Here is a 26,095-nt window from a genome sequence, read left to right on the forward strand (position 1 = left end):
ATGTACAAAATTATTTATAACAGTTCTCTTTATAGTAGCAAAGAATTGGAAACCAAGATGCACATCAACTGGGAAATAGCAGAACAAGTTATGATATATTACTGTGATGGAATATTACTGTGCAATAAGAAATTATGAAGGGAATAGTATCAAAGAAACCTGAGAAGACCTGTATGAATTGATACAGAATGAAGTGTATAGAACCAGAAAAAAACAATTTATATAGTAACAACCATCAACTCTGAAATTTAGGAATTCTTAATATACTACTGAAAAAAAATCACTCTATATCTATCTCTCTCCTTATTTCATGAATAAACTACTGGGGAAAAAACACATCTACAATCAGTGCTTCCATTTCTTTTACTCTTTTCTAATACTTATACAGTTTGTCCTTAGACCTTATATCACTCAAATGAAACTATTCTTTCAAAAGTTAGAAATGATTTCTTAACTGACAAATTTATTGGATTTTTTCTCAGTCCTCATCCTTCTTGTTCTTTCTGCAACTTTTGCCACTGTTGGTTACCCTTTTTGGATTCTCTCTCCTCTCTAAGTTTTTATAACATTGTTCTCTCCTAGCTGTCCTCCTACCTGTCTGGCCATTCCTTCTCAGTCTCCTTTGCTGGATCTTCTTCCAGGTCATACTACTAACTGTGGGTGTTCCCCAAGGCTCTGTACTAGTGTCTTTCTCTCTATACTATCTTACTTGATGATTTCATCATTTTCTATGTATTCAATTATCATCTCTGATTCCCAGATCTATTTATTCAGGTCTACCCTTTTTTTTTTTTTTACTTCTAGTCTCATATTAGCAACTATCTATCGGATATCTCAAACTGGATCTCACAGATATCACACACTAAACTGTCCAAAAGAGAACTCCTTATCTTTTTCCCTCAAATTCTTCTATCTTCCTGATCTCTCTAATGCTGTTGAGGTGTCATCCTTGACTCCTCACTTAAACTCACCCCATTTGTATAATCTGTTGCCAAATCTTATTGATTCCTACTTTCACAATACCCATCCTAATCCAACCACTTATCACCTAATGCCTGGATTTTTACAATGGCTGGCTGGTTGGTTCCAGTTTTAAATCTCTTCAGACTCTAGGTCATTTCCACCCAACTTCAAAGTGATATTTAAAGCATATGCCTGACCTTGTCATTCCCTTACTGGATAAAATCAGTGGCTCTCAATTAAGTACAGAATCAAATATAAAATGATCTGACTCACTTTTAAAGCTCTTCCTACCTTTCTACTATTCTTATCTTTTATTCCCTTCTTTGGACTCTGTGATCCAGTGACACAGGCCTTCTCCTTCATCCTCACAAGTGATATTCCATCTCTGAACTCTTGAGAATTTTTATTGCTCTCTTTCATGCTCTTAAAAGAATGTTCTTCTTTATTGACTCTGCTTCCATACTTCTCTGGATTCCTTCTGTGTGTGTGTGTGTGTGTGTGTGTGTGTGTGTGTGTGTGTGTTTTAATTGATTACAGTGTGTTTTATACACCTTTAATAAAAATCCAAGAAACAAAGGGAGATCAATAAAGAAAACAAGAGCTTCCCCCATGGCAACAAACAAAATTGAAACAACAATCACATGAATTTCATAAGCTGGGCAGACTAGTCCCAAGAAGTGAGAGTCTCTCTTACAAGTGAACCATCATCTCAAAAGAGCCCTTGTATCATGATCTCTCTCTCTCTCTCTCTCTCTCTCTCTCTCTCTCTCTCTCTCATGATTCTGCTTCCTTGCTTCCCTCAAGATTGAGCTCAAATCTCACCTTCTATAAACGACCTTTCCCAGTCCCCCTTACAGCCAGTTCCTTTCCTGTAAAATTATCTGTACCTGTCACATATTAGACATTTAATAAATGTGTGATGACTAAGTCAAAATAGTTGTACAAAGCATTTTCATCACAAAAACTCTTATGAGGTAGGAAATGTGTGGATTATTATGCAGATGAGGGTATGACTTGCCCAAAGATACAGCTAGTGATAAGGGACAGAACCAATATTTGTGACTTCCAGTTCTGTATCCATTCCAGGCTCTCTTTGGAGTGTTGAGTTATATAATCTGACATAGTCCCCTAATACTAAGTATCAAGAAGCAGCTCAAAACATAGTTCTTGTCATGGAATTTGGGAGCCAAGAAGGGTCTTAGAAATCATATAGTCCACGCCCTTTATGTTAGAGATAAGAAAACCAAGGCTGAGCGCAATGAAATGACCTGCCTAAAACTATGCCCAAAGGACCATTAAACTGTGCATCCCCTTTGACTCAACAGTGTCTCTACAAGGTCTGTATCCTAAAAAGTTCATAAAAAAAAAGAGAAAAGGACCCACTTGTAGCAGCCCCTTTTGTAGTGGCAAGGAACTGGAAACTGAGTGGATGCCCATCAGTAGGGGAATGCCTAAATACATTATGATAAATGAATGTAATTGAATATTATTGTTTTATAAGAAAAGATGAGCAGGATGATTTCAGATAGGCCTGGAGAGAACTTGCATGCTAAGTGAAGTGAGTAGAACCAAGAGAACATTGGACATAGCAACATTAAGATTATGTGATGATCAATTGTGATGGGCTTGGCTCTTTTCAACAATGAGATGATTCAGACCACTTCCAATAGACTTGTGATGGAGAGAGCCATCTGCATCCAGAAAGAGGACTTTGGGGACTGAATTTGATTACAAGATAGTATTTTCATCTTTTCTGTTGTTTGCTAGTTTTTTCTCACTTTTTCCTTTTTGAGCTGAATGCATGTGCATTCAGACATGTGCAGCATGATAAATGTGGAAATGTTTATAAGAATGGCACATGTTTAACCCTATATTGGATTACTTGTTGTCTAAGGGAAGGGGGTAGGGAGAAAGGAAGGAAAAAAATTTGAAACACAAGGTTTTGCAAGAGTAAATGTTGAAAACTATCTTTGCATGTATTCTGAAATTAAAAGGCTATTTTTTAAAAAAGAAGAAATGACCTGCCATAAGTTCACCCAACTAACAAGCAGTCTCTCTATTTCTGCTCATTCATTATTTGACATTAGTCCAAGGCAATCCCAATAAACTTTGGATAGAAAAACATCATCTGTATCTAAAAGAAAACTGTGTGGATACTGAAATATAAATCAACACATGCTATGTTCACTTTTTTTTCTTCTTTTTTCTCTTGTGGTTTTTCCCTTTTATTCTGATTTTTCTCTCCCAACATGATTCTTAAGGAAATATGATAAAAAAATTAAAATTAAAAAGGAATGAATTTTTTAAAAGTGAATGTACATGTTTAACCAGAAAATAAATAAATAGTGTACTTGGAAATTTAAAAAAAAAAAACAGACTCTTAAAATGTCTTCTTTAATTACTAAGTTTCATTTACATTTTATAATGCATGATTCCTAAAGCCATAGGAATAAAAAAAATTCTCTTTATCCATTTGTACCTTTTCAGAGTCATCACAACCATAATCTTTCTAACTCAGTCCTCTGAATCAGCTGTGAGGTCAAAGACTATATCATGGAAACAAATGAGCTAAAAAAAGATAAAGAAGAAAGAGACATAGTAGTCCTCCTGCAGAATCAAGCACTTGAAAAAGCCTTATCTGGTCAAAGTTTTATTCAACTTTTATCTAATTTCTAATGAAGCCAGCAGCTATCACAAGCAGATTTTTTTAAAGCACTCCAAATATTGAAACACAATATTCTATCATATGCCTTATTTATCCTCATCATTAATCTTCCATTAAAGACCTTCTCACGTCAACTGAGGCAAAGAAGCTTTTAGTTTCTCAAAGGTAATGTCATCAGAGCACAGGTTCTAATAAATAGATTCTACCAAGCTAGAAAGAGCTTGAGTTAAGGTATAAACTTTTTTGCAAAATTTAAAGGCAATATACATCAGTGGTAAGGAGGAAGAGGAGAAAAAGAGAAGTATTTTGGTTATGATAAATCTACACCCCCACAACAATGAAATCTTTGAAATATAATATTACTATGTTTCATAAATCTATGATTATGTCCATGACAACTCCCCCTTTGAACAAAGTATATTACAATCCCTCTACATTGGTGAAGACATTCAAGCAGCAAGGCATCCAAGAATGAGAAGGAAAACATACCAGGGAGCACATACCAGATAAACTAAATTACTATCACCTCAGATTCAAATGGAGAGGGCTCAGGTGCTCTAAACCCCAAAATCTTGGAAATAACAATGCCTCCAAGACTACTAGCCCTGCTTTCAAATATGTGATGGCACATGGCCATCACTGAAGGAAACAATTACTGTGGAAAAGGGGCTTACTTTCCTCCACAACACCAACTTCTGACTAACTGTTATCAATGGGAATGTAAACACAAGAACTCCAGGATGGAAGCGCTGACCCCAATACTGGTCTGACTTCCAACCCTACAGCTATCAACCCAGGAAACAACTCTTGCGGAAATTCAGCCTAGAAACTGATTCTACAGATAGATGCTGGCCCCCTGCCTTATCAATTAATCAATACTACTGAACTCCCCAAAAAGAAAGTTTTTGCCCCCAAGGTCTTGCGCACTGTCACATAATACATTAGAAATGAATATGATTTAGTAAAAATGACATTAAAGAAGATACATTACATTGCTATCTATTTTGCCCTTGTGTCTGAGAACCATGGGAGTTTTTCTACCTAACTTACAGCTATTATGTTTATATAGATTAACACCTCATTAGAATATGAATCCCTCAAGAGCAAAAATAGTCTTACTTTTTTTAAGGGTTTTTTTCAATTATAAAGCATTATTTTTTTCTCCTTCCCACTAGCCCCAGTCCCTGGTGGAAAAAAACAAAACAAAACAAAACAAAACAAAAAAAAAAAAACAAACAACTTTTGTAACAAGTAAGCAGAGCCAAGTAAAATTTCCATATTGGCCACATCCAAAAAAGCTTCTCTTTCTGCATATTAGTCCATCATATCTGTCATGAAGTAGGTTAATTTTCTATTTGTATTCATAGCATTTAGTGGAGCACATAGTAAATCCTTAATAAATGCTTTTTTATTCATTCATTCATGATTTTGGGGACGATAAGTTAATCACATCCTTACCTTGCTTTTAATGGTATACCTCTTTCAAACTAAAGTTGGTCCTCAGATCACATACACTCAACCAAAGGAACACAGTATTCAGAGTTGGAAGGGCCCCTTAGTGAATATTTAGTTTAACTCTCATTTGCAGATGAAAAAAAAATAAGATCAGAAAGGTTACTTGCTCAAAGTAATATAGGGATTAAGTATCTGTTTCTGAACCCTGTACTATCAGTCCATTCCAGCAATCTATAAACAGAAAGGAAAATTCACACACAAAAAAATTAGTCTGCTGATCATGCATAAGAAATAGGCTATTACATATTTAACTTGTATGGGATTGCTTGCTGTTTGAAGGAAGAGGAGAGAAGGGGAGGGGAAGAGAGAGAGAGCACAAAAACTTGGAACACATGGTTTTATGAAGGTGGATGTTGGGGACTATCTTTTCATGTATTTGTAAAAATAAAATGCTATTTAAAAAAAGAAATAGGCATATTCTAATTAACATAACTTGTATGGGATTGCTTGCTGTTTGAAGGAAGAGGAGAGAAGGGGAGGGGAAGAGAGAGAGAGCACAAAAACTTGGAACACATGGTTTTATGAAGGTGGATGTTGGGGACTATCTTTTCATGTATTTGTAAAAATAAAATGCTATTTAAAAAAAGAAATAGGCATATTCTAATTAACATAAGGGAAAGCCCAAGATCTAAAACGAAACACCTAGAGACATAAAGAAGCAAAGGGAAGAATATACATGGGTATAATTCACCAAGCCAATATGATGGTCTTCAAGTAAGAAAAGGGAAGAGGAGTAACAATTGTTTTTTTTCTCTATTACTCACTAGAGCAGACAATGTAATTCGTTTTATAGAGAACAGGTTAGCTCTCATTCATCTGTCTCTGATGCTACTTACAAAGGGAATCTGAAGGCTGGCCAGTGAGTCATCAGGAAGGTGTACAGGAACAGATTACAACACCTTCCCTAAAAGGGCAAAACTGGAAGGATAAATTTAGTCTAGTCCAAGTGCTCCTCCCTAATCAATAATGACTTCCCTTTCTGGGACCTTTCATAACATTTTGTTTTTGAAATTCTCTAATATAGTTATCATGTTACAAAATATAGTTATTGGTCAACTTGCCATCTGGGGGAAGGAGGGGGGAGGGGAAAGTTGGAATAAAAGGTTTTGCAATTGTCAATGCTGTAAATTAAAAGCTATAATAATAAAAATATATATTTTTTTTGGTTGATGTCTTTAACCTCTAATAAATCATATGCTTGCTCTGAGGCCAAAAAGCATATTTTATCTAAACTTTGTATCTCTCTTAGTGCCAAACACAGTCCTCTGCACAAAGCAGACACTAATGAAAATAATAGAACCAGTCAAAGAATAAGCAACTCTGAGAATCAGTCTGTCTCCATACCACAACAAGGCATCAGAAAAGGACTTCAATGGAAAATTATTATGAATAGTTCTCATTTCTAGGATATAAGAAGAACTGATTCAAATTTATAAGAAGAGACAATTTCCACTTAACAAAGGATATGAAAAGGCATTTTTCAAAGGAAAAAATTCAAGCTACCAATAGCAATATGAAAAATGAAAGAACAGAAACTAAAACTGACCACTGTATGACCAAACTTTCACTTTAAGAAGAGATGAGAATGTACCTTTCATCATAGAAGATGAATGAACAATTTTTATTTGTAAAAACAAAATCAATGTATGTAAAATTAAAAGGAAATGGTTAACAAGGAGTGGAAATCTTTGTGGCAAGTTTCTTTAATAAAGAGCTCACTTCCAAAATATGCAAGGAACTGATTCACATTTATTTAAAAAAAAAAAAAAAAAAAAAGAGCCATTCCCCAATTGAGAAATGTTAAAAGATACGTAGAGGCCTTTTCAAAGAAAGAAATCCAAATTATCAATAGTCCAATGAAAAGGTACCCTAAAATCACTAACAAAGAAATTTAAAGTAACTCTGAGGTGCCTCTTTGTACCCATCATGTCAACAATGTCAACAAGCATTTAAAGCTCTTACTATGTGACAGACATTGGCTAGGGATACAATGAAAGGGGGTAAAATGGTTCTCAAGAAGTTCACAGTCTAGTAGTGCAGTCAACAGGCAAACAATTACATATAAAATATAATATGCTGAATAAACTAGACATGATTAGCAGAGGAAAGCCAATAGTACTAAAAAGGATGAAGGTGGGATTTTAGCCAAAACTTGAAGGAAACCAAGTGAGGGAGATGAGAAGAAAGAGGACTTTAGACATAATGAACAATCAGTAAAAAATGTGAGGAGTTGAGAAATGGAATATCTTGGGCAAGAATAGCAAGGAGTCCAATGTCACTGATCAAAGATTACAATGAGGGAAAGGAGGAGAAATGTAGTGTCAACTCTGAAGTCAGTCCACAAATTTAATTCTTTTCTAGAATCACTAAATAAATCTGAATCGGTCCTATGCTACTGACCTATTTCAAGATCAACAAATAACTTCCTAGCACTACTTTCTCTTGGTTATCCTCAAAGGATAGGTTTTCTAAAAAAAAAAAAAAAAAAAAAAAAAGTCCTGATTTTTTTCTCTCCCTTATTTTATGACATTCTTGTTTTTTCTATTAGGTTTAATTACAGTGGGCCAAATGTTTAAAAGGTCTCATACCACTACTAGAAAGTAAGCAAAATATAGGAAATAAGAAGACTGGTAAGATAAGAAGGAACCAAGTTACAAATGGTTATGTCAACTTTATTGATCTAAGAGGTGAGAGGGGGCCATGGAAGTTTACTGAATGGAGGATGACATGGCTAGACCTATATTTTAGGAAGATCAATTTAACAGTTGAGCATGGGACAGATGGAAGTGGGAAATAACTTGAGACAGGATGACCAGCCAAAAGGCGGTTATAATAATCCAAGTATGAGGTGATAAGAAACTGTACCAGAATGGTAGCAGTATCAAAAGAGATGTTATGAAGATAGAATTTATATGACTTGGCAACAAATTGGATATGAGGGGTGAGTGTGAGAGAGAAGGAAGGGTGACCCTTTGATATAATGATATCACTGCCAGGACTAAATCCTCCAAAGAGATCAAAGAAAAGAGGAAAATAATTCATGTATATAAAAATATTTACAGCAGCTCTTTGTGTAGTGGCAAGGAAGTAGAAATTAAAAAGCTGCTCATCAATTGGTGAATGGCTACACAAATTATGGAATGAATATACTGAAATAATATTAGAAATGATGAAATAGATGATTTCATAGAAACCTGGGAAGACTTGTATGAACTGATACTAAATGACAGAAACAGTAGAACAAATTTATACAACATTATAAAAATAAACCACTTTGAAAGATCTTGAATCTTTACCAATGGCATGATTAATCATGATTCTGGAGGCCTTGAGGTAAGCTCAAGATCCAGATTTGAACATGGCTAATTTAGGAATTTGTTTTGCTCAACCATGCATATTTGTCATATTATTTATTTTTTCTAAAAGTCAAGGAGAGAGAAAAAATGCACATTAATTTTTTAAAAGTAAAATAAAAAACTTTTGAAAAAATTGTTACTATCAGTAATTCAGATTCCCATACTACTTTATGGTTACAATGAGTTTTATATATATCTATTATCTTTATGATCCTTTCAAACTCTAAGGTAGTTTAAGAATAACTAAAATTTACATAAGTACTTTTAGATATGCATTCACAGAGACAGGTAATGTTAAATATTATCATCTCTACTTTACTGCTGAGAAAACAGAGACGCAAGGATGCAAATTACTCTTTACCCCAAGTTCCCATGAGAGAAGCAGTGTAATACAGTGGTAAGGGTCTAAAGTCAGCAGAAGTAGATTCAAATTCCATTTTAAGTATTTACTTCTTTTTTAACCTTCAACAACTCATAACCTCCCTGGGACTCAATTTTCTCTTCTCTAAGATTAGAGAGAAAATGTAGTTGGTTAGATTAGATAATCCCAAGCATGTTGAAGCTGCTGATCTATATTCCTACATGGATAAAACTAGCATTTAAATTCAGGTTTTGTAATAATCCTCAGGAATGACCCTGTAGGGTACTGGACCTACATATACTGGAACACTTTAGGGACAGGTTATACTAACACATTGGGACACATGATGCCTGATTAATAAGCATGAAAGAATTCCCACTGTACATAGATAGCTCCCTGAATAGTCTCAACTCTGAAGTCAGTCACAAATTCAATTCTTTTTTAGAATTGCTGAGTAAGCCTAAATTAGTCCTATACTGATATATTTTAAGATCAGCAAATAATTTCCTGTCATTTCTTTCTCAAAGGATGGATTTCCTAAAAAGGTATCCTGATGTTATCTCTCCCTTACTTTCTGACATTCTTGTTTCTTCTCTTATGTCAAATTAATTACACTGTGCTAAATCTTTAAAAAGATTTTATGCCAATCTCAGGAAGTAAAGGAAACAAAAACACTTCCAACAGTTATCACTCTCAGTCTAAATTACTTGCCCATTGGAACTTCAATTATTTTGATGCTAGTATCCACATTCAAAGTGTGTAATATCAAGGTAAAGAAAAAAAAAAAACAACAACAACAACAACAAACTTTTCCCAGCTTCAACTTTTGCTCTTGTTCAGCATGTAAGCTAACAAAATCAGTTGGAAATATGTAAACATTTTTAACTCAGTCACATTCAACTATTTTTTCCCCCCTGAGGCTAGGGTTAAGTGACTTGCCCAAGGGTCACACAGCTAGGAAGTGTTAAGTGAATGAGATCACAGGGCTGGTGCTCTATCCACTGCGCCACCTAGCTGCCCCCACATTCAACTATTAAACTCTGGGGTTTTTTTTGTTTTTTTGTTTTTTTATTTAGAATTTTTTTTCCACAGTATATATGCATGAGTAATTTTTTTTTATAATATTATCCCTTGTATTCATTTTTCCAAATTATCCCCCCCCTATTTTCACTCCCTCCCCCCCCCATGACAGGCAATCCCATGCATTTTACATGTTATTAAACTCTGTTTTACAAATTAATAAAATACATCAGATCAGGGGTTCTTGATCTTTTTTTTTTTTTTTGTCAGAGACCCCAATGGTAGTCTTGAAAAATCTATAGATCTCTTCTCAGAATAATACTTTTAAAGGTATAACAAAATATATAAGATTACAAAGAAAATAAATTATAATAAAAATACAGAATTAAAATAAAAGTTATCAAAAGTTTATTAAAAGTTCATCAAAATTATTAAATTCTATTTAAAAATTTTTAAATTAGTTCATATCACTAGATTAAGATCACCTCCTCTAGGGATATTGTTAGACTATGGCAATACCCTGCTAACTAATTTTCCTAATTTCTCCTTTCTGAAACCTAAAAATTATTGCAACACTTGGATTTAAAGATAAAGCAACTACCTATTAATAAGACCCAAGGCAGCATTTCCTAGGCCTCACAAGGGAGATTCTCATGGGAAGTTCTTGTTTCTATTCTAGTCATAATCACATCATTATCATGTTTTCACAACATACTTAAATTGTTCCTAAATATCTTGGGTTTTTCCTCCATGTTTGTTATGCTTATGCTGAACCTGAACAATTCCTAGTCCTGCTTCTATGTACACTGTGGCTGCTAATGAGTTTAAGCTATATCAAGAAATTCTCAATATTAAGTAAAACAAATCATTTTGATTTGCATGTGTATGACTGCTATATAAAAACTTTTTTGGGGAAAAAAAAGTGTGGCACAGAGGGAAAAAAACAATTGTCAGAGAAACAAGATATCTGTCTTATACTCCTGGATCATTAATTCAGTGTGACCTTGGCCAAATCATTCCACATATCTGGCTCAGTTTCCCCAAGTATAAAACTAAAAGGCTGGTTTAAATGGTAACGAAGGCCTCCTTTTACCTCTAAAATTATAACACAAATTTTGTGAAATCTTGTAAACAACAATCTAGTGATTGCAACTCCAAAATGATTGCGGGGTGGCAGTCGTTACAGACAAGTAATAAAACTATAATTTCCAAGTTTTAAACCAAGCTTGACATACTGGGGGAAAGGAAATTTCATTAAAGATAAAAGCCATGTCTTTGTATCTTCTCAGAGGCAAGCACAGTGTCCATAAAGAGTGGGAGTGTATTAAATGAATGAATATTGAATAAATAATATTACAGAAGGGAATCAAATCAGATTCTCACTCCCTCAGAACACTGAATATTTGAGCAAGAAGGGTCCTTAGAATATAGAACGTTAGTCCCCAGTACAAACAATAGTATTTGAGCTCAAATAAGCAGAACTTGGGAAGGCAGAATGTTTCTTCTGAAAGAAACTTCTAAAGGTTATACACAAAAATATAACTAGCTAAGCGCCTGCCCTGCATTCAAATAGCTCACTTCATTTGATTGAATGAACAAACAAACAATGAAAGCATTTATATGGAAACAAAAAGAAACCCTCTTTTATATCTACTTCTGAAATACTGTACATTCATAAAAAATGAAAGGCTAGAGAAAACCTCTGATTCAGAACTGGTATAGGCTCAGGGTCTCACTCCCTCTACTAATCAACTGCACTGAGAAAGCCATTCATATAGCACTGACAGATGCGACTACTCCTAACACACCAACTCTGGGAAGGAATGAAAAAGTAAATAATTTACCTTCTTAACCAAAATTCTTCTCTGACCAAAGCCACTTCATTTTATTTAGATTACAAATCAATTGGGTCTGGAGCAGCATCTAAATCTGTATTTATATAGCACTCTGCACACAGTTGGCATTGAAACATATAATGAGTAATAAATGATCATCTGAATCACAGAATGTCAAAGCTGGAAAAGTGTATAGAACACGGAATGTTAGAAAACAATGTTAGGAGCTAGAAGAGACTTTAGAAAACAGAACACAAAATATTAGCTTGAAAAGACATTGTGGTCATCTCCTCCAAGGCAATTTCCCTAGAGTAATAAAAGAAAGAGATCCACAAACATTAAATGATTTGTACCAAATAACAGTTTGTCAACAACAGGGTTAAAACTAAACTAAAAAAATCAGATCTTCTCATTCTTAGTACACTGCTTTACTATATCAAATACCTCTGTAATAAGGATAATCCTAAAATCCCAAATTTACACCATTTTTTTCCCAAATTCTGCCTTCTCACTTGTTATGGTACCCCAAAGTATTTGTAAGCCATAAATTATTACATGAATGTGAACCAATATAATTTAAAACATAATGTTAGTAACATATATTAAACAAGTTTTCTTAAAGAGAAATTGTTTACCAAAGCTAGTTGCTTTATATATTTCTTTCAATAAACTAGTGCCCCTAAAAAAAAGATAGTATAGATTTTTCACATATACATATATTTGTATATGTACATATACATATATATATATACACACACATATGCACATACATATATACAGATACATCCAAATGCAAAATTATGATAAATTGGCATTTTATCACTTTTTGAAATGATAATGAAATGATATGATAAATGATAATACCTTAAATGGGAGCAAAATAGCTTTTTTTTTTAATTCCCTGAAATGAAGCTCATCAAAACTAGTATCCTACTGTGTAATATTCCCACAGCAATATCCTTAGGTCTAATTCTGATTCCTCTATTTACTAGACAGCTCTGATGTTGAACATCTCTGAACCTCAATTTTCCTATCTACAAAATGAAGAGAATACCTCTTACCTATAGTATCTCAAAGGTCTAATGTGAGAATCAAATGAAATTAGGGTTATAAAGCTCTCCACACTCTTAAAGCACTACCTGCTAGTTATCATTACTGGGTCTCCAACTACCATGAATCTCTTTCACTATGTCCAATGTATTATTTAACATCTGTCATTTAAAAACCAGTATTCCAACACAAATTTCATCTATACCATAAGAAAAGACTTCCCTCTTTCTGTCTGAAAGACAAATCATAACCATATTTTTTCTTGTTTTGGTTTGAGTTTTTAAATTTTTTTAAATTCAATTTTACTTTATTTTCAGTTCCAAGTTCAGTTCCAAACTGCAAATTCCTCTAAGTCTTCCTTCTATATCCATTGTCTAATACCACCAAATCACTTACAATAAATAAGCCAACATGTACATGACTAAATACAGAACACTATCATTAACTTGTTCCAAATTAGTCTAACAAAGTAAAGACAAATTAAGTATTGCAATCAGAGTGGGAGGCTTAAAAAAAAAAAAAAAAATTTTAAGCAGCAGCGCAGATGTGCACTGGAGATGAGCTAAGCTGATTAGAACACATTTTAACTGCCAAGAAAATATGCTTTCTTAGCCCCACCCAAGAAAGTCTGGGGGGAAAAAAATTAAGTCACTAATGAAGAAAATTTCTTTATCAATAAAATAAAAAGGTTGTCAGCAAAAGTCCTAGAAAAAAGATAATTAAAAATGCTTTCTGCCTCAAGGAAGGATAATGGGACCATGAGACCAGAATTTTGTCTATATTATCAAGACATGATCTATGTAGCTGTCTTTGTTTTTTTTTCTATGTCACAACAAAGAATTCAGTATGGAGAGGGTGAGGTGGGATAGGAAATGACTTCAATGAAGAGACAAAAGGTATTAATAAAGCTTATCTTTAAAATAAAATATTTTTAAATGAAAGAGATGGAAACAGTCTGTAAACATATGACATATAGGTCAAGATCCAAAGTAATAACCCCTTAGGGCGTTTAGGAAAAACTGAGGGACTAAGAACAAATAATTTGCTTACAATTGCACAATCAGCCACTGATAGTGACAATCAGACTTTGATAGTGATAAGGCTTTGGTGCTTTGGTTTTGATGTTACAATATTGAAATAACAAATATCACCCCAACAACAACAACAACAACAAAAAATTTGTGAGTAATTTATATAATAGTACTTACTACAGCATTTATCAACTCTGACTATTCACTGAAAGCACAAACACTGAAGCTAGTCACATTATAAGACAAAACTTGCTAGAAAAGGCCTTGATGCCGGAAAAGATTGAAGGCAAAAGTAAAAGGAGACTATAGAGGTGACATGAACATGAGTTTGGACACCCTTCAGGAGATAGTGGAGGTCAGAAGAGTCTGCCCTGCTTTCACAATATGATTCAACAACAAAAATCTTATACCTTCCTCTAAGAAAGGAAAACAGCATATTCTTTCAAAAATTCAAACAGTGATTTATTGTCAACAAATGTTCAGGACACTGTGCTAAGCTCTTTATGGATACAAAATTTAGGTAAGATACCCTCATGGAGCTGACAACAAAGAATATCAGATGGAGTCAGAAGCCTTGGATCCTTGGCTCTATGATTTATTTAGCTATGTAACCCTGGCAATTCAATTTTCCTCTGTCACTATGATCATCCATAAAATGAGAAGAGCTATTAAATCTCTAAGGTCCCTTCCAGCTCTATCAAAATTCCCTGTAAGAGAGAACTTTTTTCCACTAAAAACTCCCTCCAGTGACTCACTGTGTTCAGGAAATGACCCATAATTTCTCAAAGGCCATTATGCCAACAGAACACAAGTTCTAAAAAGTCTTACCAAGCTAGAAAAGCAATAAACTATATCTCTGTCATAAGTGGGTAATTAATGGGAGGGCCTAATGTACAATCCAAGTCTTCCAATGACCACTAAACACAAGTGTTGATGGAAATAATCTATTTCTATAAATCATTGAAGGTTTAATAGATGCTTTCCTGATAATAGCTTGATAAGGTATATAACATGAATGATAAACTTTTGTGGTCTACATCAGATCATGAAATATTATTATCTAACAGGAGTTCTTAACCAATTTTTGTGTCTTGGACCCTTTTGGCAGTCTGGTGAAACACTATAGACCCTTTTAACAATAATATTTATAGATGCATAAATGAAATATGGAGATCACAACGAAAATCAATTATTTTAAAATCTAATTGTTTTGAAAACATTTTTATAGACCAAGGTTAAGAAACCCTGCATTAAGGCCTGGGTCTATAATGATTGGGGTTTTTTCGGTATTGATGATGGGGATAATTTATCAGCATTTCAGAGCATCAAACTAGGAATAGTTCGCCCTGTGTTAAAATGGATGTCCTATTCCCTCAAGCCTATCACCAATCCACCTTTACCAGAAAAACTAAAGAATTCCCTCACATATAACACAAATAGTTTTTTTTATTAATTTATTTAAAATATAATTTTTCAAAATAAGCATTTGAAGTGAATTATCAAAGAAACAGAAAGGACTTTGGCCACATACTATATACCCTAAATACAATTACATCTGTGAACTATGCTAAAATAATTTGAGGTTATGGATAGAAAGAGCAGACTACTTAAAGGGTCTTCTAGGAATTTTGGCTGACCACAACAACTTTTCAGAGAATTCCCAAGACAAAAACTATGAAACCTTAGAAATACTATTGGGAAGACTAGAATAGAGCTAATTTGGCAGGAAAAGATTGGCTGTTTGTGTCACCAGTGATTCATCTCTTCCCTTTCTCTCTCTTAGATCTGGCAATCTCCTTTTAATATTCATGATGCCAAAAAGCCATGGTCAAAGCAATGACTCCAACAGTAACAGAAAGAAAACTCTGCCTCCCCAAAGAATAGTAGGGCATTCAATAGTGGGGACCAGCATTTCCTCCTTAGGCTCCATATAGAAGATTTCACTCCATTCTCAGTCTAATTCAAAATTTTCTTATTATAAATTAAGAGAGACAATATTTCATTGAATTCCAGAATTTAAAGAGACCAGAAAGGTCATCTAGTATTACTTCCCTGTGAAGCATGAATACTTTTAAAACATCTCTAGTCTGAAGTCAATGAGGCTCTGCTTGAATATCTCCTGTAATGAGTTCTATTTCCCAAGATAGGCTATTCCATTGTTGGTCAGCTCTAATTGTTAGGAAGATCTTCTTTTTATTAAAACCAAATCTGCCTTCCCATAAATTCTATCTGCTAATAATAATTCTACTGAAAGCAAGCATATTAAATCTTTTCTTTTTTTTCAGTATTTGTAAAATATATTTATTGAATTTTATTCTTCAAGAGTTCATTTTTCAAAGCTGATATTTTAAATGTAAGCTTTCTTCTCTGTTCCAAGTTACAAAAAAAGAACAGAAAGCTTGAGATAATATGCCATCAAATGTCAAAATAAAGTCAATTTCATTAAAATATGTGGTAGTGAAGCAACCTGCCTAATAACCAAACTTCTACTTTGAATAATTTTTGACTCTTGGAATTCTTTTATTTACCTCAAAATAGTCAGTGGCTGACTTTAACATTTTATCTTTAAAAATTCTTTTTTTTTTTTTTAACATTATCCCTTGTATTCATTTTTCCAAATTATCCCCTCCCTCCCTCTACTCCCTCCCCTTGATGACAAGCAATCCCATACATTTTACATGTGCTACAATATAACTTAGATACAATATATGTGTGTAAATACCATTTTCTTGTTGCACATTAAGTTAAATCTTTTAACATTTGATGATCTTTGTTTCCAACTTTGTTGGCAAAAATGGCAGAAGGAAAAATTTAAATGGTTTACAAAGGATTCCAGATGATGCTGTCAGTTTAAAGAAATCCTCATCTTTAATGTCCATCAGATCAATTATCCAAAGAAACCCAACACTGAATTTGCATAAATAATCTATTTAAAACATAATAAACTTAATTGCCCTTTCATATGACAGTCCTTCATAGAATTAAAGAGAATAATTTGTGTTCCTTAAACTTTCCCTTCTCCAAGTTCATTGTCTCTAGATTCCTAAACATTCCTCATATTACATCATTTTAAGACACTTTTCTTCTCCATTTTTCTCGTCATCTTTCTCTAGACCTCCATAGACTTTCTCTAGACCTAGAGGTTTAGACTTCTAGACCTCAAATACAATATTCCAATTCGATAAATATTAAACACTTGTTCTGACCCAGGCATCGTATAGAGCAGAAGGAATATAAAGATGAATAGTGGTAGTCACTGCTCTCAAGGAACTTACTTTCTATTTCAGAACTAGTTTGATATTTGACAATGTCACCATCATCCACCTCCTTTATTCTGGCCATTATTAAATCAAATTAGGTTTTTTGACTAATATATCATACTTATTGGTTTACATTGAACTTGCAGTCAACCTCAAACCCTAATGTTTGTTTGTTTTTCACATGAGCTGCTACCTAAATAGACATCATTCCCCTAATCTATAATCATATTAGATGATTTCAGGAAAACCACTAATTACATTTATAATTTTGCAAGTAGGGAAACTGAAATGCAGAAAGAAACACCTTTCCCAAGGAGGCAGTACAATATAATAGAAAGAATACTGGACTTGTAATCCAAAGACCTGAATCCGAATCCTGCTTTTGACCCTTACTAGCCACATGACCCATTAACTTTTGAGTCTTTTCTCATGGATAAGATAGGAATAATACTTACTTTGCAGAGTTGCTGTGAAGATCAAATGAGATAGTGCCTGTAAAACATTTTGCAGACCTTAAAATGCTATATAAATGTCAGTTATCATGATTACAAGGAAAGCTTGAAAGAACACTTTTTATTTTTAAATATGGGTAATTAGTGGGAGGGCTAATGTACAATCTGAGTCTTCCAATGGCCACTAAACAAGTGTTGATGGGAATAATCTATTTCTATAACCCTTTTAAGGTTTAAAAGTGCTTTCCCTATAATAGCTTAATTAGGTATATAACATAACCAGTGTAGTATTATCTCCATTTTAAAAATAAGAAGTGATGCTCTGAGAAAATGAACCACTTGTTTAATGTCATAGTTAAATATAAATATGTCCTACTGTCGTATAGTTAGTATGGTAGAGAGAGGGTTCAAATTCAGTTCCTTTCAACCCAAACACAGCATTCGTTTGACCACAGGATACCTTACAAAAGGGCTGCTGGCTCTGGTTCTCATTCAGACATATTGAGGGTGCACCAGCAGGGAACTGATGCTAAGGAACAAAACCAGTAAAGCGCTAACCGTTGGTCACCCATCTGCTCCTTGCCACTAAGTGCTCCCTAGTCTGCGGTGCGTCTGTCATCTGCAGCACCTTCTTTGCAGTAACTCCTTGCATTTATATGTGCTGTTACATCAACTGCTCGCCTGTGAGCATGGCATTGTTAGCCCTGCTTGGTAGAGGGAAGACTGAGGCTCCCAAGGTCAGAAAGCTGGCGGAACAGAACCAGATCCAGAGCCCGCCAAGCCCGGCCAGGACTCTCCCCACGTGACTGCATTTTCTCCTCTCCTGAACGTTTGGGGGAAGCCGATGTCCCGCCTCAGCTAAGGGAGCCCAAGCGTTTTCTGTCCCGATCCCGCCATTGTGACCAGGCTGGTGATCCCCCCACCCCCTCCACAGGCATCCATTCCCGCCTGGACAGCTCCCTCTCTGTCCGGCCTCTCCCAGCCTCCTCCGGGCCCCGGCCCCCCTCCCCGCCAGGCCAGCTCGGGCCCAGCCCCGGCCTCCGACGGCGAGCCGACTTCGGGCAGATTCCCCGCCACGAGAGGGTCCTGGCCCTGGAGGGCTTTTCCCCCGCCCCGGGGCAGGCAGGCAGGACCCGCAGGTCTGCTCCGGGATGGATGCTCGGCGCCTCCTCCCGCTCCTCGGCCCTGAGGGAGCTTCCTCGGGGCAGCGGCCCCAGCCCCGGGTCAGGAGGGAGACAGGCCGAGGCCGTGGGGCCGAGGAGAGGCCTCCAGGGGACTGACTCACCTGAGGCCGAAGCCAGGGGCCGAAGCCGGACCAAGCTGCTGCGGTGGCAGCGGCGGCGGCCGGTCGCTGGGCTCAGCCATTCCCCGCTGCCCCGGATGGGGAGAGACGGCAGAGGCGCACTTCCTTAGCAACCCGTCTCCTCGGCCCACTTCCTTAGCAACGAGCCGCAGGCTCCCGCAGCTATTTCAACAACTTTATTGGTCGCCGGCGTGGACAAAGTTGCATCCGCCGAGGGGGCTCAGCTCGCTAGCCTGGGCCCTGATGTCCCCACCCTGGGCTTGGGGGAAATAATCTCCCCCCTTCCTTTTTCTTCTCCATCCTCCCCCTCCTCTCCCTCCTCTTCTTTTTCCTCCCATTCCTCCTTCTCTCCCCCTCCTCTCGCTGTTCTCCTCTCTCCCTCCTCTTGCGGTTCCCTCACTGCGCCGATTCTCGGGCAAGCCCCCCCAGCCAGCCCTGGGAGCCAATGCACAGGGGTGCGAGGGGCAGAAGGGGCACCTGCCCCGCCGCGCCACGGGCGCGCTGTGCGACAGCGCCCCTGCTCTCTCTGCGCGCCTTTCCCACTTCTGTAAAGCTGAGGGTTAAATTTAAGGATAACCCACGTTTCTGTTCTCAGAACGAGGGTTTGGGTTTTTGCTTTCTTAATGGTTGGGGGAGGGGAGAGGGAGGGAGAGAGAAGTCAGATCCAAAAATTAAATGTTTTTAAAAGAAAAATCGTGAGCCACTCCAAAAGTGAGGTTTGATCACAACTATATAACCCTGTGAGCTAGGAAAACTAACATTATTCCTGTTTTACAGAGGAGGAAGCAGATGCAAAATGGCAAAACTCCTACAGAGAGTTCTAACAAAGCTTAGACCAAAACCCCAGATCCCCTAACTTCTACAGAGAAGCCTTTCGATTCTTACAGGGGACTTAGTACTTTTTTTTTTTTGGAGACAATTGGGGTTAAGTGACTTGCTCAGTCACACAGTGAGGAAGTGTTAAGTGTCTGAGGTCAGATTTGAACTCAGGTCCTCCTGACTTCAGGGCTCATGCTCTAACCACTGCACCAAGTTTTATTACAAATTGTCTTTTCCTTTCTCTTAGGACTCCACATAGTGCTTTCATGTATAATATATGAAAAGCATAAATCTTAAAGTGATATATATGTATGCATATATGTCAGAGATTATTGTTATTGTTGTTGTTAGACACCTCTCAGATTGGTTAAAATGACAGGAAAAGACAATGATGAATGTTGGAGGGGCTGTGGGAAAATTGGGACACTGATGCATTGTTGGTGGAGTTGTGAAAGAATCCAGCCATTCTGGAGAGCAATTTGGAATTATGCCCAAAAAGTTGTCAAACTGTGCATACCCTTTGACCCAGCAGCGCTACTACTGGGCTTATATCCCAAAGAAATACTAAAGAGGGGAAAGGGACCTGTATGTGCCAAGAATGTTTGTGGCAGCTCTTTTTGTTGTAGCTAGAAACTGGAAAATGAATGGATGTCCATCAGTTGGAGAATGGTTGGGTAAATTATGGTATATGAAGGTTATGGAATATTATTGCTTTGTAAGAAATGACCAGCAGGATGATTTCATAAACATCTGGAAAGACTTACATGAACTGATCCTGAGTGAAATGAACAGAACCAAGAGAACATTGTACACAATAACAAGATTATGTGATGATCAACTGTGATGGTTCTTTTCAGTAATGAGGTGATTCAGGCCACTTCCAATGGACTAGTGATGGGAGAAATAAGAGCCATCTGCATCCAGAGAAAGGACTGTGGGGACTGAGTATGGATCACAACATAGTATTTTCACTCTTTTTGTTGTTATTTGCTTACATTTTGTTTTCTTTCTCTTTTTTTCCTTTTTGATCTAATTTTTCTTATGCGGCATGATAATTGTGGAAATATGTATAGGATTGCATATATTTAGCATTGGATTACTTGCAGTTTAGGGAAGGGGGGGTGGGGAGGGAGAGAAAAAAATTGGAACAAGATTTTGCAAAGGTGAATGTTGAAGATTATCTATGCATATGTTTTGAAAATAAAAAGCTTTAATAAAAATTTAAATTATTAATTTTTTTATAAAATCCTTAGTGTCATAACTGGAGTTTAGAACACAACATAAACTCTTAGAGGTGAAGAGACCTTTGAAATGTTTACTCAGAACATCATTTTACAGAGGAAATTGAGGACTAGGGCTAGAGAAATGCAGGGACTTAGCCAAAAATCACAAAGGATAACAGCTTTCCTGGGAGTCCCACTCTTCATGGTCCCTTTCCACTATATCACTACCTACCTTATAGTGAAAAATTGTTGTGAGGAAAGTGCTTTGTGAACTTTAAAACATGATGAATTTTTGTTTTATTTTAACACAGATCTTCAGAGTGTACCAGGCATATTGTTCAGTTGGATCTAACCCTTCGCACCTTAGTTGGGGTTTTCTTGACTAAGATACTGGAGTAGTTTGCTATTTCCTTCTTCAGCTCATTTTACAAATAAAAAAACTGAGGCAAACAAGTTAACTGGCTTGCCCCGGGATCACTTGCCCAGCTAGCAAGTGTCTGAAGCTGGATTTAAACTCAAGTAGTCTTCTTGACTCCAGGCTCATCTTACTGCTTTTACACCATTCATATCAGAAGCTGACAAAGCAGCCCCATGGAAAAGAGGGAGGGGCATATTTGGAAATGAATACAATTTAAAAAGAAAACATATCAATGAAAATGAGACAAATGTTTTAAACTGTAACAGGCTGTAGAAATGTCAAGATAGTAATAAGAACAATAACTCACACTTCCTCACAGCTGCTCAGTGGATACCAATGTTATCATGGATACCAGTGTTGTTTTTCAGTAGTTTCAATTGTATCTGACTTTCTATTATCCCCATTTTACTGGCGAGGAAACAGATGAAAAGACTTGACCTTTATTCTATAATAACTGGCAGAAAATCATGGGATTATAGATTTAGGATTTGAGAGGATCTTGAAGATCATCTGCCTAACCACTTCATTTTACAAAAGGAAACTGAGTCCCAGAGAGGAAAAACGACTTTATCTTCTAATTTGTACTAACTCTAATAATTACTTCTCCACATTATTTTCCACTGTCCACAAAGCCTTTCCTCCTTCCTCCATCACCCTTTTGTCTTGGTGGGGGAGGTAGTTAAAGTCCTTCTCCTCTTACCTAACTTCCCAGTATCCCCAAGACACTCTGCCCCCCAGACTTGCAAACCTCCTTGGGGGCTCAAATCTTATCAATTGTGTCTCACTCTCTAAGGCTTGCCAGAGAAAGACAGAGATAGAAAAGTGATAGATTCAGTCAATCCAAGGTGTTAATGGCTGATAACCTGCTTAACAGTATTATTTCTGCTTGAGGGAATTTGTAGGTCAGTATTAAAGAGACTAAATCCCTAACTGTGAAATTTTAATATGAGAGAGAGATTTTGAAACCAGAGATTTTCCACACATTCCAAACTTGATATTTTCTTCTGAGGCACAATCTATTTTTTCCTGTCCCCTTCCCTCATTCTCTTGTAACAAAAATATAGCAAGAATTCACTTAGAGCAGCTGAGACAGATCCTTCTAACAGCACATGCAACATTTCATATCTATAATCCTACATTTCTCAAACAAAATGAAGAAGATACATTTAAAAATCCCAATACTTTTCTGGAATCAACATTGAGTTTTGTCTTTCCATTTTCATTGTTTGAACCTGTACACATGTCACTTTCAATTTGTACTTACTTCACCCATCATTAGTTCAGAGAAATCTTTTTTTCTCTGAATTTCTCAAATTCATCACTTTCTTATGTAACATTGCATTATAGCCATACCACAATTCCTTCAGCCATTCCCTAATAGGATATCCACTAGGATATCAATAATCTATTGATAGGGGGCAGCTAGGGGGCGCAGTGGATAGAGCACCAGCCTTGAATTCAGGAGGACCAGAGTTCAAATCTGATCTCAGACACTTAACACTTCCTACCCGTGTGACCCTGGCAAGTCACTTAACCCCAGCCTCAGGGGGGGAAAAAAAATAATCCATTGATTATTAAGCTCAGTCTTACTATTTGAATATACCCACATTCTTGTGACAATTACTTGATCCCAAGGGAGGTCACTATTGGAATGTTCTTTTCTAAACCAATGTCTAGTTCTCTTTTTGCCACATATGGGCTCAGAGAGTGGAAGAACAAAGACTAAGCCATTAAGATCTCTTTTTTAATATTCCATTTTCTTTATAAAGCCTTCAAAGACCCCCCTAATGTGGAAATTTGTTGTTTTTCAGTCATATTGCACTCTTCATTGCCTTTTTGGGGTTTTCTTGGCAAAGATATTGGACTGGTTTGTTATTTCCTTCTCTAACTCTTTTCACATATGAGAAAACTGGATAAGTAACTTGCCCAAAGTCTATACAGCTACTAAGAATCTAAGGCTGGATTTGAACTCAGGTCTTCATGACTCCAGGTGTGGTGATCTATTTACTTAGCTGCCCCAAAAGGTAGGAATTAGGACTTCTGAATTCTAGTCCTCTGTCACCAATTTGCTGCATGACTTTGGCTGTCTCTCTAGGCCTCAGTTTCCCCACTTATGAAAAAGCTGGCATGGGCTAGAGGGTCTCTAGAATTCCTTCCAGTGTTGACGTTCAATATTGTGTGCTCTAAGGTCCTTTTCCTCTGTTACATTCTAGTTCTACTTTGAAGTCCAAAAGTCTGGTGAGATATAAAAAATATAGACCTTTGTGGCAAAAGATGAGAGCAGTGTTATTGACTTAAAAAAAAAAAAAAAAAGCAACTATAATGACAATTCAATATCACTGAAAAAGGTGGAGGGTTAAAGGAGATTAGAAAAAATGCTTCTAAACAAATGATTACTAAATAAGGAACTATCAAAAAAATTGCATCTCAAAGCATCTTTAAAAATGAAATAAAATGCTCACATTAATGGAAATTGGAGGGTAGCCCAAGACCCCAGTTTCCTGCTTGATGGGTATATTCTGGCAAATTGCCAGATATTCATCTAGCAGGAGAAGTCGGCTATCTCTAATGAAGGTTCTAGTAGGAAGCAAATCCAACTAATGGCTTCCATTTTCACAACTTAGATACTTCCCTCAGAAATTCTCTCAGAAAAGTGACTGTTAATTTTTCTTGCCACACTAACTTACATAGTTAGAGGAGGATAAATATGAATTCTGCAGGGTTGTTTGCCTTTTATTGGCCTAATGCCTGGATGCAACCCAGTTGGTGAAAAAAAAAATTCTGTTTCAACTGCACAGGTTCAATCAAATGTTTCTGTAGACACTCCACAGGGCATTTTCACTTGTTGTCCCCCATGCTTGAAATGCTCTCCCAACTCATCTTCACCTCCTAATTTCCCCAGCTTCCTTCAAGTCCTTGCTAAAACCCCTCCCATCTCCTAGAGGATCTGGAAGCTTTTCCAGATCCACCTTAATTCTATTGCATTCCTTCTGTGAATTATTTGGTATTTATTTTCTATATACCTTGTTTATACATATTTGTTTACCTGTTGCCTCCCCAATTTAGGCTAGTGGCTCTCTGAGAGCAGAAACTGATTTTTGCCTTTCTTGGTATCTCCAGATCTAAGCACAGTGCCTGGCAAATAGTAGGCATTTAATACATGTTTGATGTTAATTGATCCTGCTTTATGCAGAAACAAAGCCCATATTCTTGTGGTATGATCCTATAAAAACAGTATAAGGAACATTGATGTCCACAATGAGCTGGGACTAGTTATGAATGTCAAGGAAAAAATTTTAAAAGGCTCTTTACTGCAAGGAATTGGAAATTGAGGGGATGGCCATCATTTGGGGAATGGCTGAATAAGGTATGGTATATGAATATAATGGAATATTACTGTTCTGTAAAAAATGATGAGCAAAGTGATTTCAGAAAAGCCTGGAAAGACCTACATGAACTAATGAATGAAAGGCAATTTCAATAGACTTGTGATGGAAAGAGCCAGAAAGATGATTATGGACATTGAATGTGGATCACAGCATGGTATTTTCACCTTTTTGTTATTGTAATTTGCTCTGTTTTTATGTTTTTTTTTCTTTTGGTCGGATTTTTCTTGTGCATCACGACAAAAAGAAATATGTTTAGAAGAATTGCACATGCTTAACCTATATGAGATTATTTGCTATGTTGAGGAGATGAAAAAGAGAGGAAGAAAAATTTAGAACACAATGTTTTGCAAAGGGAATGTTGAACGCTATCCTTGCATATATTTGGAAAAAAGAAAAAGAAAAAAGAAGCCAAAGACAAACTAGACACATTAAATAAAGGAAATTTTAGTTTTCAAAAAAAAAGGCTCTTTAATAGCAATGCTGGGGGAAAAAAAGATTTTATGATCAGAAAAAAAGATGAGATGAGAACACAATAAAGGAAGAGAGAAAAAGAAGGCAGAGCTATTCAGCTCTTTTATTTCTGTTTTCTCTGATACATCATAATATTCTTCTGATGCTTCATCATGACTCAGAGGTGACCTATGGTTGTCAAAAACTATCTGATTGCTACCTTGAGGAATGAGGGGAGGGATAGAGAAAAAAATAGAAATCAAAATCTTATAAAAAGTAAATGTCAAAAGCCAATAAATAAACATTTTTAAAAGACCAAAAAGCCATCTTAATAGAACACATGCTCAACATGTCCAAAATTGAACTCATTATCTTTTCTTCTTTCCAACTTTCCTGTCACTGTGAAGACACCATCACCCATCTAGTCACTAGGCTTACAATAAGGCGCCATTTTTAACTCATTGTTTTCTCTCATTACCCATGTTCAATCTGGTGCCAAATCATAAGGATTATATTTTTGTAACAGTTCATATATGCTTCCTTCTTGCCTCTAACACTGTAACCACTATTTCAGAATCTTATCACTTCATACCTGGAATATTGCAATAGTCAAATTATTGGTTGGTATCCTGGTCTCAGGTCTTCCTCATTCTAGTCCATCCTCCATTCAGCTATGAAAGTGATCTTCCTAAAAAGTAGATATAACCATGCCACTTCTCTGTGAACTCCAGGATCTTCATGCCAGGATCAAATATAAAACCATCTATTTGATTTTTGAAGCCCTTCCCAACCTAGCCCCTTTCTGCCTTTTAAGTATTTCTCTCCACATACTCGGTGATCTAGTGACACTGGATCTTTTTGCTCTTTCCTCTACCAGGAACAGCTAGGTGGTACAGTGGATAGAGTGCTAGGCCTGGAGTCAGGAAGATTCATCTTCCTGAGTTCAAATCTGGCCTGGGCCATTTACTAGCTGTGTGGCCCTGGG

At 36.3% G+C, this 26,095-nt stretch overlaps 1 protein-coding gene across 4 annotated transcripts in view; it reads right to left on the minus strand.

Moving 5' to 3' along the window:
* Nucleotides 1-18,924, minus strand: part of KIF3B (kinesin family member 3B) — a 38,485-nt gene extending 19,561 nt beyond the window's left edge. For 2 of the 4 annotated variants that reach the window (XR_012486759.1, XM_074292762.1), the window contains exon 1: nucleotides 18,794-18,907. The gene's annotated coding sequence lies outside the window, so the exon portion shown is untranslated. Of the gene's footprint in view, nucleotides 1-11,724; nucleotides 11,908-17,511; nucleotides 17,549-18,793 lie in introns of those variants that run through there. The other 2 variants (XM_074292761.1, XM_074292763.1) reach the window with 2 other exon arrangements.
* Nucleotides 18,925-26,095: the final 7,171 nt, after the last annotated feature.

This window comes from Sminthopsis crassicaudata, chromosome 2, assembly GCF_048593235.1.
Source record: "Sminthopsis crassicaudata isolate SCR6 chromosome 2, ASM4859323v1, whole genome shotgun sequence".
NCBI classification, from domain to species: Eukaryota; Metazoa; Chordata; class Mammalia; order Dasyuromorphia; family Dasyuridae; genus Sminthopsis; species Sminthopsis crassicaudata.